Source organism: Sorex araneus, chromosome X, assembly GCF_027595985.1.
Source record: "Sorex araneus isolate mSorAra2 chromosome X, mSorAra2.pri, whole genome shotgun sequence".
NCBI lineage: Eukaryota > Metazoa > Chordata > Mammalia > Eulipotyphla > Soricidae > Sorex > Sorex araneus.
This window is the reverse complement of record NC_073313.1, coordinates 8,437,840-8,451,930: the sequence shown is the minus strand read 5'-3', so window position 1 is coordinate 8,451,930 and position 14,091 is coordinate 8,437,840.

Sequence of the window (14,091 nt, the reverse complement as noted above, 5' to 3'; positions counted from 1 at the left end):
GGCCGCCGCTTCCTGTCCTGGAAACAGCTGCTGTGATGGGTCAGAGGCGCTTCCCCTTCTTGGGGTTAATTCCCCCCTGTGCCGTCTTTCCCTGTGGATTTCCTGGTGAAACAGCCTGAGCACAGATCTAGGAGTAAACGTTGGGCACACAGTCCCCAAAGACAAAAGGAATTCTTTTTTTTTCTTTTTGGGTCACACCTGGCAATGCTCAGGGGTTCCTCCTGGCTCTGCACTCAGGAATTACTCCTGGCGGTCCACAGGGGACCATATGGGATGCTGGGACTCGAACCCGGGTCGGCCGCGTGCAAGGCAAATGCCCTACCTGCTGTGCTATAGCTCCAGCCCCAGGCAAAAGGAATTCTAAAACTCTCAAGCTTTCCAGACAGCGCCCTGAGAGAAGATCTGGCGGGGGGGGGGGGGGGGGGGGGGGCGGGGGGTCGTCACTCACCAGAGGGTAGGCAGGCCAGGACCCGCTCCAGCCCCCTCTTCGCTCCCTCTGTGTTCCAGGATCTGTGCCTGCCATGGGGACCCGACACGGCACCTGGAACATGAAGGAAAGGGTCCTGGGGTGAGTGAGGGCAGGAGGAAGCCTCAGTTTCCCGTCCTCGGCGGCTGCACGTGGCTCCATTTCAGTTCTCTCCGCTCCACATACCTTCTAAAAACAATGTTTTGTGAAAAACACCGATTTACCAAGTTGCCCATCATACAGCTGTTCCAGCACCAACAGAATGATGTTCCCTGCACTGAGACCCGCTTCCCTCCCTGCACTACAGTGTCTGCTCAGGCCGCAGGGAGCAGGCCCGGGCAGGGCAGGCGCATCCCACATTTCTGACTTCCAGCAAATCCCAGGCCTTTTTCTGATCAACTGGGAGTTAGCCAAGGTCCATCCAAACATTCTGCCCCAGAGCTCAGGCTCCTGGGGAGGCTGAGATAATGGACGAGACCTGGGGCAAATAGCCTGACAGGGATCTGCCAAGAACCCAATTTCCATCTCAAAGGGTCTGCAGGAAACCCCCCTTATCTCTAAAGTCTGCACCCCCTGTAAGACACAGAGCCTGTTCCCTAAGAAAACTCCACAACATAAACTACATTCCTTCCCACCTGGGGAGTTTCTCTTGTTTTTCTCTTCTCCTTTTTTTCCTTTGGTACTTAGGCTTTTACTTTGAAATTTTTTCATTGAAATTCTGTTGTTTCCCACACTAGGAGTCCTGTATTCACATGCACATAATTCCAACACCACACAACTCATTACCAGAGTAGTCCCTCCCTCTCCCTTTCTTTTCTCTTCCTCCTTTCTAATAAAGGAGCCCATTAGCTAATAGGCTAATAAACTGAGGCTCTCCACTTGCCAACTCTGAGTCTGAGCGTCCTCAGGACTCCCAACTTCCATTCCTGAATATACTGGAGAGCTGGGACATGCCAACCAACAGAGACCTCCGTCCTGCCTCCTCTGCTTCACTGACCCCCAGGCGCGTGAGAAATGGGGTTCCCTCCGGGTTATTCCCACCAAACCTTTAAGGACTGGCAAATGGTAAGCGTCAGAACATGCTCAGAGCCAGTAGAATGAGGACCGTATCCCGTTTTGCCCTGCATCCATCAGAAAATCAACCCTACTGGATGGAATAAAGTAGATTCACACGTCCCTCCTCGTTTCCATCTCGAATAAAACAGAATCGGACGCCCCGTCTCGTTTCCATCTACGCCTTTTCACCTCGGGACCCCGCAGTGCGCTGCGTTTTCGGCTCTGCCTGGTACCCGCGTGGGCTAGCTAGCGCCCGGGGCTGGGATGCTGGGGTGCAGGGATGCGGGGAGTCGGGGAATCGGGGATGCGGGGATGTGGGGATGCGGGGATGCTGCTGGGCGGCCTCCCTAGTGCATCCCGCCCCGCCCCCGCCCGCCTCCCGGGCTCCGACGTCACCAGCGCGAGGCAGTACCTGGGCCCGGGGCCAGCCAGCAGCCTGCGGGCGGGGCGCGCTCACCCTCCGGCAGGGGGCGCAGCCGCTCAGTGTGTGCTCCGGCTGCCAGGGGCAACGGGGAAACCGGCACAGGGAACCACTTCCGGGGTCGCCGGCCAGCGGAGGCAACCACTTCCGGGGTGCGGCAAAGGACTGGTGTTCGGGCTGAGGAGGCTCCCCGGGGGCGGGGGGCGACTGGAATGCGGCGCTTCGGTTTCCGGATACACTAAGGGCCGGGGCGAGTCCAGTACAAAGCTTGGCCTGTCCCTTGTCAGTCACGCGCGCCAGGGGCCGTGGGCGCGCTCGACAAGCGGCCAAGCACGTGACGATGACCTCACAAACGAGACCCCGGCCCCGCTCATACCTTCCTGGGCGGGGCCGCGCAGCGTGATTTTGTCACAAAGTCTCGTGGGGCGGCCTCTCCTGGCCACGTCCCCGCCCCCACACCTGTTACCTCTGGATCTTCCCAGGAGGCGCGCGGTGCAGAGAGGCGGGGCCTCGAGGAGAGGCCGCCCCGTCTTCCGGTTCCGGACACGGAGGCGGACCGCAAGGGGGCGGGAGGTATGGAAGCGAGCCGCACTCCTATTGGTCGAGCGGAGTGAGAGGCGGGCCTTGCGGGGCCCTGGCGCTGCGATAGGCGGGACGCGCTTGAGTGGCGCCCTGGTGTCCCCGCGCCAGAAGCAAGGGGTGTTAGGCGGGAAAGGGAGTTGGGCCCCCCAGGTGTAGGGCTTAAAGCGCGTCCCGGGAGAGCGGGCCCAGGTGGGCAGGGTGGGCTCTGGGCGGTAGCGGGGAGGCGGGCCTGTCACCTGGCCTCGGTGCTGCGTCCAGGCCGGGGGCTTAGGGCGCACGCCCCGGACTGCAGGGCTCCGCAGACGGGCCGGCGGTCCCTGCACCCCGGGGAGCTCCAGGCGCCTGCTCTGAGCGCGCGGCTGCAGCGACACACTGGCACCCGGACCGTGTGTGTGTTTCTGTGTGTGTACACAATGACACAATGGAAAGTGTTCAGGATTGTTGCAGGATGTGTGTGTGTGTATATGTATGCACAATGAAAACAGTTCAGGGTTGTTACAGGATGGCAGTTTGCAGGGTTGCATGGTGCAGCATCCCAGGGAGAGGTGTGTGTGTGTGTGTGTGTCTGTGTGTTTATGCACGATGTAAAGAGTTTAGGTTTGGGTTGTGTGTGTGTGTTTATGCACATATGCACAATGGAAAGAGTTCAGGATTGTTGCGGGATGGCAGTTTGTATGGTTGCATGCTGCATCAACCCAGGGAAAGGTGTGTGTGTGTGTGTGTGTGTGTGTATGCACAAAAGAAACAGTTCAGAAGTGTTGCAAGATGGCGGTTTGCAGGATTGCATGCTACAGCAACCCAGAGAGTGGTGGTATGTGTGTGTGTGTGTGTGTACACACAATAGAAAGAATTCAGGTTTGGGGTGTTTGTGTTTGTGTGTGTACAATACAATGGAAAGAGTTCAGAATTGCTGCAGGATGGCAGTTTGCAGAATTGCATGGTGCAGCGCCCCGGGAAGGGGGTTCTATCGATTATATAGATGCAGCCTCGCTCCGGCCAGGCCTGGGGGTCAGGGGCCGCAGTTTCAAACCTGCTAAAGCATCAACGTTTCTATCGGAGCTTTGGGACTGCGGCCCCCATCGACCCCGGTGCTCTTGGCAAACTGGGATGCGTTCCAGTGGGACCCTCGGGAATTCGGATCTCTGCAGATGTTACTTTGCTCTACCCTCTCTTCACCTCCCAAAGTTTCATAAAAATCTAGGGAAAATAATAAACTAAGAACAGTGGGGAGGGAGGGGCAAATGTCTTGGGCCTTCTCGGTGTTTAGGTCACCCAGGAGCCCACCCTGCCCGCAACCACCGTGTCCTGGAAGCACCTGGGGGCTGACATCTAGGGGCGCAGCAGGGCTGGAACAGGGAGACAGAGCTGTCTCAGGGGCCATTCCTACAGCCCCCAGGGGTGAACCCGGCAAGGAGGGGCCGGACAAGAGCCGGCCTGAGCCCCCGCCGAGCTCTCTTCAGCTGTCCCAAGGCGGGCTGGGGCAGAGCTCAGCCTCGGGGCTGCAGGAATCAGGAATCGCCCCTTCCCCAAGGAGCTGGCCGAGGCGTCAGTCACCCAGATGGTGAGCAGAAAGCACAGCGGCTCTGCAGCGCGGACCCCTCAGCGCGCACGGAACGATGGAGCCGGGCTGGGGGCTGAGGGCAGGCGGGCGGCGGGTGTCAGACTCAGCCACTTCCCGCGGCCCCGGACAGCGTGGGGCTCGCGCCTCCTTCTCCTGCCTCCCTCCCACGGGCCACAAGCCCCCTCCACCCGTAGGGACCCCGGGCGGGAGGACGCGCCTGCCTGATTCCCAGGGTGCGCGGCCCCGCGTTCCTGGAGCACACCTCGGGCGGGGATCGCCAGGAGCGCGCTGGGCTGCAACCCCCGGCTCCACTGCACACTCGGCCCTGCCCCTGCCACCGATGCCGGCCCTGTCCCTCCCTGGGGTCAGCGGAGCCCCGGCAAGGACAGCGCGCTCGGGTCCCTTAATTCGTCAATGCCTGTTATATAGTTACAATTTCCTGATGTAGGTTCAAAAGATCCAAACTTGCATTGGCGTCATGCCAAAGCCCTGTAACATGTTTCTTGATTCATTCCCACGGATATTTGGTCTTTTGTATTTCATATCAGTAACACAACTCCAAATGAAGTCATAATGACATCGTAACTTGGATTGAATCAACAAAAATGAAGGTTATTTAACAATAAATACCCGTTTCCCAACACCAATACCCATAATACAATTAGTAATCATACAATTAACACAAGTCACATTCCAAATTACCTGTTGTAACGTGATATTAGCATACCCAAACATAAATGCCCAAGGAAGTGGCACGCATACTTCAATGGATCCATCAGTTTGAGCGGCACCATAACCTAGAGAGAAGTCTACATTTTGTTTGTCCTGGCTGCCCGTGACAGGCCGCAATTTTTCCACATTATTTGGAAAAGAATCATTGTTCTACCCTACGGCCAAGTCCATTTTCCATATTCCATTTGATATCCTTCATTCATCAAACCACACGGCGCGTCTGCGACCTTCCATTCTCCATAAATGTTGTTATCTGGTGTGCGAGGATGCCAACAAAACCAGGCAAGATTGTGCATTGTCCAAGAACGGCCCTGTAAGCTTTTGCAAGGGGACTATACAACAGACAAAGATGGTACAATTGTTGCAGAACATATTCCGAAATCTAAAGGTGGGTGAGATTCTCTATGGAAGTGAGACCGTTTAGAAAACCGTGTTCCATTAATGGTAACAATAGTAGTTAAATTATTCCAATATATTACATGATCCTATAAGCCCAAACATCCCAAAGTCCCATTAGTGGAAGAGTCCCTCTCTAAACAAATAGGGGTTCCTCGAGATATACTGGAGAAAGAAATATCTGACTGGTGCCATATAATATGTGCAGCCCTCATTCCCCAGCCTACTTGAGTAGCATTATTATAAAACTGAATCTGCTCTCCTGCCCAAGTGGCTAACTGCAACACTGGGGGATCTGGAATGGAAGTCCAAAACGTGTCTGCCCTTGCTGAACTAAGGAGCATCAGCTGTACAAAGAAGGCCGTCAGGGTCACATGCAATTGACTTCTCTTAACTTGAAAATATGCCTGTTGGACCTGATCCATTGTCAATGCGGTCTCGGCAAGGCTGGTTGGATCCACCAACATCATCTGTGCAAATTGATTGATCAAGTTCTTTCTCTGTCTGGCGCACCAACCTCTGCAGCAACCAGCGTGGCGTTTCAGCATCCTGTGGAAAGACACAAACATGCCCTCGTCTCCACATCAATACTGGATCTGGCTCCTACAATTTTCATCCAATGGATCTTTCCATTTTACAAGAGGATGGGATTTCTTTTAATTTCTATATTTTTTCCCACAGCTTCTGTGCTGGGGTATTGCCATCTTCATTAAAAATCAAATAATTTAAAACAAAGAGGTCATGCTTCAATAGATTTCTAGGTTGTTGAGAATACATTTCCCCCGTTTTTATTTTTTGCAACTGATATTTAAAAGTTTGGTGTGCTCGTTCAACAATACCCTTTCCTTGAGGATTATATGAAATGCCCGTCTAATTTATAATATTTATCTGTGTACAAAAGATTGAAATTTTTTCCAGTATAACCAGGGCCATTATCTGTTTTTATGTTTCAGGGTACTCATAACTGCAAAACAAGCCAAACAATGTTTACCAGCTTCCCCTGTTTGTAAAGTAGCATGTAGAAATCCTGAATAAGAGTCTATGGTGACACGAACATAGAGAAGATTGCCAAAAGCATGAATAAGTGTGACATCCATTTGCCACAGTCCATTGGGTAAAAGGCCTCTAGGATTAATTCCATAATGAGGCACTGAATGCAGCAAAGGACATTCTGAACCTTGTTTAACAATTTGTCTGGCAAATTCTCTAGGAATATGAAACTACTGGCAGAGGCTCCTGCTGTTCTGATGGTGAAGTTTATGGGAGCGGAGAGAGGCTTGAGCTTGGGAAAAGAATATTTCAGTTGCTTTGTCAGACAGAACATTTCCCTCCTACAGAGGTCCAGAAAGGCCAAATGTGCACAGATATATCCAAAATAACACAGATGAGTTCACTGATGAATAACAGTTTGGATTTGGTTAAAGAAAAATCCTGTACAAGATGATTAGAATGTCCAATATACAGAACAGTTTCAATAGCAAGTAAGGCTCGTACAAAATATTGACTGTCAGAATAGAGATTAAAAGGCACCTCATTACACAATTTAAGACCAGGAAGCACAGCATAAAGTTCAGTTTCCTGAGCAGAAGTGCAACCTGTCTGCCAAACCTTAGTGCCTGCGTCTGTTTGTACCACGGCTCAGCCATTAGAAGATCCATCAGTAAAAATTAAACCAGCATTAGTAATGGACTGTTGAACTGTAGTATGTGGAAAAATAAAGGGATGAGTCACCATAAAATGTAAAATCGTGTCCTGTAGTAAATGATAGGAATAGTAGCTGAATAATTTACTAAGGTGATGTCCCATGAATTCGAAAATTGACTTCACCAGTTTTGCTTGTCTTTATCAAAAGGGTTTCCAATTGCTCCTGGGTCTTTACCAAAATATAAATTACATTGTTTTTGATGCAGGGCAATTAAAGCAATAACCATCTCATAGTAAGGAGTTCAAACCTCCCATGGGGATGCTTGTAAATGAATTCATAAAAAGGGCTTATCCTGATATAGTACTGCTGCAGGAATATGGGAAGTGACTATAATATATAAAGGCCACGGATGAGTATAATTACAATATCCAATGGATGGAGCCAAAATGGCTTGTTCAACCAATTTCAGTGCTCTCGGCCTTGAGGGCTTAATGTCCGAGAAGAACTGGGATCCAAATCTCCTTTAAATATATCACACAGTGGATTAAGCATGCTAAACACAAGGAAGGCCTAATCCAGTTAATGTCCCAAGAAGGTTTTGGAAGTCAGAGTCCATAAACTGTCTTTTCTAAGGCTTAAGTTTTGCATTTTAACCTTATCTGTAAATAACTGATAACGTAAACCAGAATAAGGCTCCTCTTTGCATTGTACTTTCTCAGACAAAATAAAAATCCCAGCTTGAGTTAAAACAATTGTCAAGTTTTTAAAAGTAGTTAATAATTGATCTTCATCGGTATGGACAATTAATATATCATCCATATAGTGAATAATATAACTAGCTGGATATTGCTTTCGTATTGTATAGCCTGTGCTACAAACTTTTGACATAATGTGGATCTATTGGCCGTTCCCTGAGGCAAAACTCTCCATTGATATCTCTTCATAGGTTCTTTAAAATTTGTTTCAGGTACAGTAAGAGCAAAACAAGGACAATCTGCCAGAAAGGAGGGGTTCGTATAGAAACAATCTTTTATTTATTATTTTTTAAATATTTTTATTGGAGAATCACTGTGATGTACAGTTACTAACTTATGAAGTTTTGTGTTTGCATTTGACTCATAGAGTGATCATTTATCCATCCCTCCACTAGTGCCCATTCACCTCCACCAATGATTCCAGTATCCCTCTCATCAACCCCACCCCAACCCCCACCACCTAACCAAGCCTCTGTGGCAGGGTATTCCCCTTTGTTCTCTCTCCTTTTGGGTGTTGTAGTAGAAACAATCTTTTAGATCAAAAATAACTGTACAAGTATTGGCTGGCATGGCAAAGCGCATAGGTAAGCCAGGCTGGAAAGCTTTCAGGTGTTCCCTTAGTTTCATTAACTTCTTCAAAGTCTTGTAACAGCCTCCACTTCCCTGATTTTTTCATAATAACAAATATAGGGGAATTCCATGGTGAATCAGAAGGTTCAATATGTCCCAACTCCAGCTGATCCTGCACTAGCCGTTGGGCAGCAATACTTTTTTCTTGTGAGAGGGGCCAAGATCAACCCACAAAGATATCAGATTTCCACTTAATAGCATCAGCATGGACTGCAGGGCAGTCAAATCCCCCTCCTAAAAAGGCGAGGCAGTTCTCTAGCTTGGGGACTATATAAGAACCAGTTCAGAGATGGCGGTACCCCACCATCACCAAGGCCTCCTTTGGGTGGCGCCGAGCTGGGTGGGGGAGGCACAGGGCTGAGCTTCCGCCCCCTTTTCCTCCCAGCCATACCCTCCCCCTCACCAGGGCCCCAGAGCAGGGCCCGCTGAAGGTGCAGACTTCGTGCTCCCAGCCAAGTCCAGCTGCTCAGCGGTAGGAGAGGCCGGCACAGACCTCCACACCACGGGCATGCTGGGAACCGCTCTGACTGCTCACAGAGGAACATCAGCACATCAGCCATGCCACACGGGGCCAGGTCCCCACTCCCACCCTGCCATGCCCCCCAACCTGCCCTCAGGCACACACCTGTGTAGACCTGCAATGGCTCCCGGGGGAATTGGCTGCTCCCCACTTTCAAAAGGCAGTTAAACCACCTCTGTGGCCAAGAAGATGCATGCTGGTTGGTTTGGGGGTGCCTGCAATGTCTCCTACTAAGCCAAATGGGAGATGGATAAAGGCATTTCCATGTGGCTGGCCACAGATGAGTCCCTGGCACTACATGTGTCTCACACATGCATGCACAGATGAACACACAGGCACACACGCATGCACACATATGCAGACACAGGCATATACATATGCACACACATGCACACACAGGCATAGACACATGCACACACATGCACACACAGCCATATATACATGCACACACAGGCATACACAGATACAAACACAGGCACACACAAACACACACCAGCACATACAGGCACATGAACACACAGGCACATACACAGGAACACACAGTCACATACATAGGAACACATAGACACACAGTCAAACACACGCACACACATGGGCACACACAGACACACACAGGAACAACACAGCCACACACACATGCACACACACGTGCATACACATCAGCAACACCAACAGTCCTTGCAGAAGTGACCCACGATCCTCTCCCCGGTGTTTCTTGTCAGAGCAGATCTGCATCACTGAAGGCAGGCTGAGAGTCCCCTTGGTACACATCCACACAAACACGGCACACGGGATCAGGGGCGGGGAGGAAGACTGGCCTCTGCACCCCGGCCAGCTCTGGGGGAAACTGGCTGCTCCTTCTCTACCACAAGAAAGGACAAATGAACTCATCCTCTCTCCGCTGTGAAAGGGCACACTGGAGAGTGGCCTCTCTTCATTGTGTTGCTTCCAGACTATTCTTTGACCTCTGCTCTTTGTGACTGAAAATCTGTGATGCAGGGGCCACACCCCTGTGGCTGTGTGGGTTCTGTGTCCACCTCTGCCCGCCCCCCTCTACTCCTTCCCTCCTTTCCCATCGGGACAAGGTTCAGCTACATTGGAAGCACCCCCATCCTTTTGCCCACTCTGTGGCCACAGCTTCCTGGAGCAGGGGTCAGTGTGGCTCCTTCCAACCATGCGGGGGCATTGACCTCACTGGCCTGGGCTCCTGCACCACGCACCGCTGTTTCCTCTCAGAGTAGCAGGAAACAGTGAACAAAACAGACGTGGCCACTGGCAGCCACAGTGCTCTTCCTTACTGATTGTACTTATCTCCCCCCCCCATCCTTTTTCTTTTTTTAACATACATGTCTCTGTCTGGGGGCTTTGGCACTTACAAGAACCTGGAGACAGAAAACAAGCTTGTTCTCAGATGTCTGACAAAAATAAATAAATAAATCAGAACCCTTGCTAAAGACAGCCAGGTGACCTGACATGCTGTTCTCTCTTTTATTCCTTGTGATGTTCCAGTAATGGGGACCCAGGGATCCCCTTTCAGCCATACTCCCTGGTTATGCGGTGATTTGCCCTGGCAATATAATGCTGCTTAAGGTTGCAGATACCCCCCCCACACACACACGGGGAACATTTATTCTTGCAGTCTTTATGGCCACTTCTAAGTCCAGGAGACCTTCGTTTCCTATACCCATAGAGTCCATAGAAGCTCTCCAACATATTTAACTCCCAAGGACAGTAGAGACAAGGGCCAGGAGGATCACATCACAGCTTGGAATCTGGCCTCACATGCTGGGGGAAAATGCAGCTGGGACAGAGAAAGGACCACTAAGTAAATGATGGTTGGACAGATCACTTGGGATGGGAGATGCGTGCTGAAAGTAGACTAAGGACAAAACATAACCTCTTAGTACCTGTAGTGCAAACCATAACCCCCAAAGGGAGAGAGAGAGTAGGAGGGGATGTACCTGCCACAGGGGCAGAGGGTGGGAAGAGGTAGGGGTGCCGGGAGGGATACTGGGAACATTGATGGTGGAGAATGGGCACTGGTGGAGGGGTGGGTACTCCATCGTTGTATAACTGAAGTATAATCATGAAAGTTTGTAAGTCTGTACATATATGTCACGGTGATTTAGTTAAAAAAAAGAAGAAGCTTTCCAACACAGAAGAGAATAACAACTGTAACAAAACATAGAAATGGATCAGAAAAAAAAGGCAAAACACTGTGTACAGTGCAACTGTGCACCCAGATTCGGTGAGGGGGGGAAGGGAGAGAGAGAGGGAGAGAGAAAGAGAAAGAGAGAGACAGGAAGTGCCTGCCGTAGAGGCAGGCTAGGAGGTGGCAGGAGGGAAACTGGGAACACTGAAATGTGTACTGGTGGAGGGACGGGGGTTAGAACACTGTATGACTGAAACCCAATCATGAACAGCTTTGTGAGGGTCAATCCTACAGTGATTCAATTAAGAAAAAAATTTTTAAATTATGTTGTTAAGGGTTGGAATGAAATTCCAAGGGCTAACAGCTGTCCTGGATGTGCCCTCTTCAATTCTGAATTTTGTACCCCAAACAATGCCAGGAGAGATGCCTGAGCAGTGCCAAGCAGAAGCCCTTGGTACAGCCGGCTGTGGCCCTCAACTCCTGTCATAAAAGTAGGTGACATGAACGGCCTAAATGCACCCATAAAGAGACACAGAGTGGCAAAATGGATCCAGAAATTAAACCCATCATTCTGCTGCCTGCAAGAAACACACCTGAACAAACAGAGTAAACATAGACTCAAAGTCAAAGGATGGAAAACAATCCTGCAAGCAAACAACCCCTGTACAAAAGCTGGAGTGGCCATCCTAATATCCGACAACATAGATTTCAGGTTGAAAAAGATTAAAAGGGACAGCGAAGGTCATTTTCTGTTTATCAAGGGATATGTACAACAGGAAGAAATCACACTCTTAAACATATATGCACCTAATCAGCGACCAGCTAAATATTTAAAACAACTCCTAGCAGACTTCAAAGAGGACATCACTAACAGCACAATAGTAGTCGGAGACTTCAATATGGCCTTATCGCCTCTAGATAGATCGACAAGAACAAAACTCAACAAGGAAACACTGACTCTGAAAGAAGAAATTGAAGAGAGAGGCCTAATAGACCTATACAGGGCCTTACACCCCCAAAAGAAAGAATACACATTCTTTTCCAGTGCACACGGAACATTTTCTAAAATAGATCATGTACTGGGCCCCAGAACATACCTCAATAGAATCGGAAAAATAGAAATTGTATCAACCATCTTTTCAGACCACGATGCGCTGAAGATAGAAGCTAACCACTCACTGACACGGAGAATGAAGTCAAACACTTGGAAATTAAACAATTCAATGTTGAACAATGAGTGGGTCAGGAAGGAAATCAAGGGAGGAATCAAAAAATACTTAGAAACAAATGAGAATGAAGACACGAGCTGCCAAAACCTATGGGACGCAGCTAAAGCCGTGTTAAGGGGAAAATTTATAGCTCTCCAAGCATTCCTCAGGAAGGAAGAAAGGGCCCACATAGACAGCCTGACTTCACGACTCAAGACCTTAGAAAAGGACCAGAAAAAGGAACCCAAACCAGATCGAAGGAAAGAAATAATAAAAATTAGAGCAGAAATTAATGACATGGGAACCAAAAAGACAATCCGAAAGATCAATGAAACAAAGAGCTGGTTCTTGGAGAAAATAAACAAGATTGATAAACCGCTAGCAAGACTCACAAAGAAAGAAAGAGAAAGAACCCTAATAAATCGAATCAGAAATGAAAACGGGGACATCATAACAGAAACCAGTGAGATTCAAAAGATCATTAGAGACTACTTCGAAAGTCTATATGCCACAAAACAGGAGAACCTAAAAGAAATGGATGGATTCCTTGATTCCTACAATCTCCCAACACTGAAGAAAGAAGACCTGGAATACCTGAATAGACCCATCAATGTTAAGGAAATTGAAACTGTGATCAAAAACCTCCCCAAAAACAAAAGCCCAGGCCCAGATGGTTTCACTGGTGAATTCTTCCAAACATTGAAAGAAGACCTGCTGCCTGTTTTCCTCAAACTTTTCCAGGAAATTGAAAAAACAGGAAATCTCCCAAACAGTTTCTATGAAGCACACATCTCCCTAATACCAAAAGCAAACAAAGACACCACTAAGAAAGAAAATTACAAACTAATATCCCTGATGAACACCAATGCGAAGATCCTCAACAAAATACTGGCAAATAGGATCCAACAACTCATCAAAAAGATCATACATCACGACGAAGTGGGATTCATCCCGGGGATGCAAGGATGGTTTAACATTCGGAAATCAATCAACATAATCCACCATATCAATAAAAGCAAAGATAAAAACCATATGATCATATCAATAGATGCAGAGAAAGCATTTGACAAGATCCAACATCCTTTCATGATGAAAACCCTCGCCAAAATGGGGTTGGGAGGAACTTTCCTCAAGATAGTCGAAGCCATCTATCACAAGCCTACGGCAAGCATTATCCTCAACGGGGAAAAACTAAGGGCCTTTCCTCTGAGATCAGGCACAAGACAAGGATGCCCACTCTCACCACTCCTCTTCAATATAGTACTGGAAGTACTTGCGATAGCTATTAGACAAGAAAAAGAGATTAAGGGCATCCAGATAGGAAAGGAAGAAATCAAACTCTCACTATTTGCAGACGATATGATACTATATCTAGAGAAGCCTAAAACCTCTACTAAGAAACTCTTAGAAACAATAGACTTATACAGTATAGTTGCAGGCTACAAAATCAATACCCAAAAAATCCATGGCCTTCATATATGCAAACAATGAGTCAGAGGAAAGGGACATAAAAAAAGCAACCCCATTCACAATCGTGCCCCAGAAAATCAAGTAACTCGGAATCAGCTTAACCAAGGAAGTAAAAGACCTCTACAAAGAAAACTACAAAACGCTACTCCATGAAATCAAAGAGGACATGAGGAAATGGAAACATATACCCTGCTCGTGGATAGGGAGAATCAATGTTGTCAAAATGGCAATACTCCCCAAAGCATTATACAGATTCAACGCGATCCCTATAAGTATACCCATGACATTCTTCAAAGAAATGGATCAAGCAATCTTAAAATTCATATGGAACAACAAACGTCCAAGGTTAGCTAAAACAATTCATGGGAAAAAGACGATGGGAGGCATCACCCTCCCCAACCTCAATCTTTACTCAAAGCAGTAACAATTAAAACAGCATGGTACTGGAACAAAGGCAGAGCCGTAGACCAATGGAACAGGGTGGAATACCCTTACAC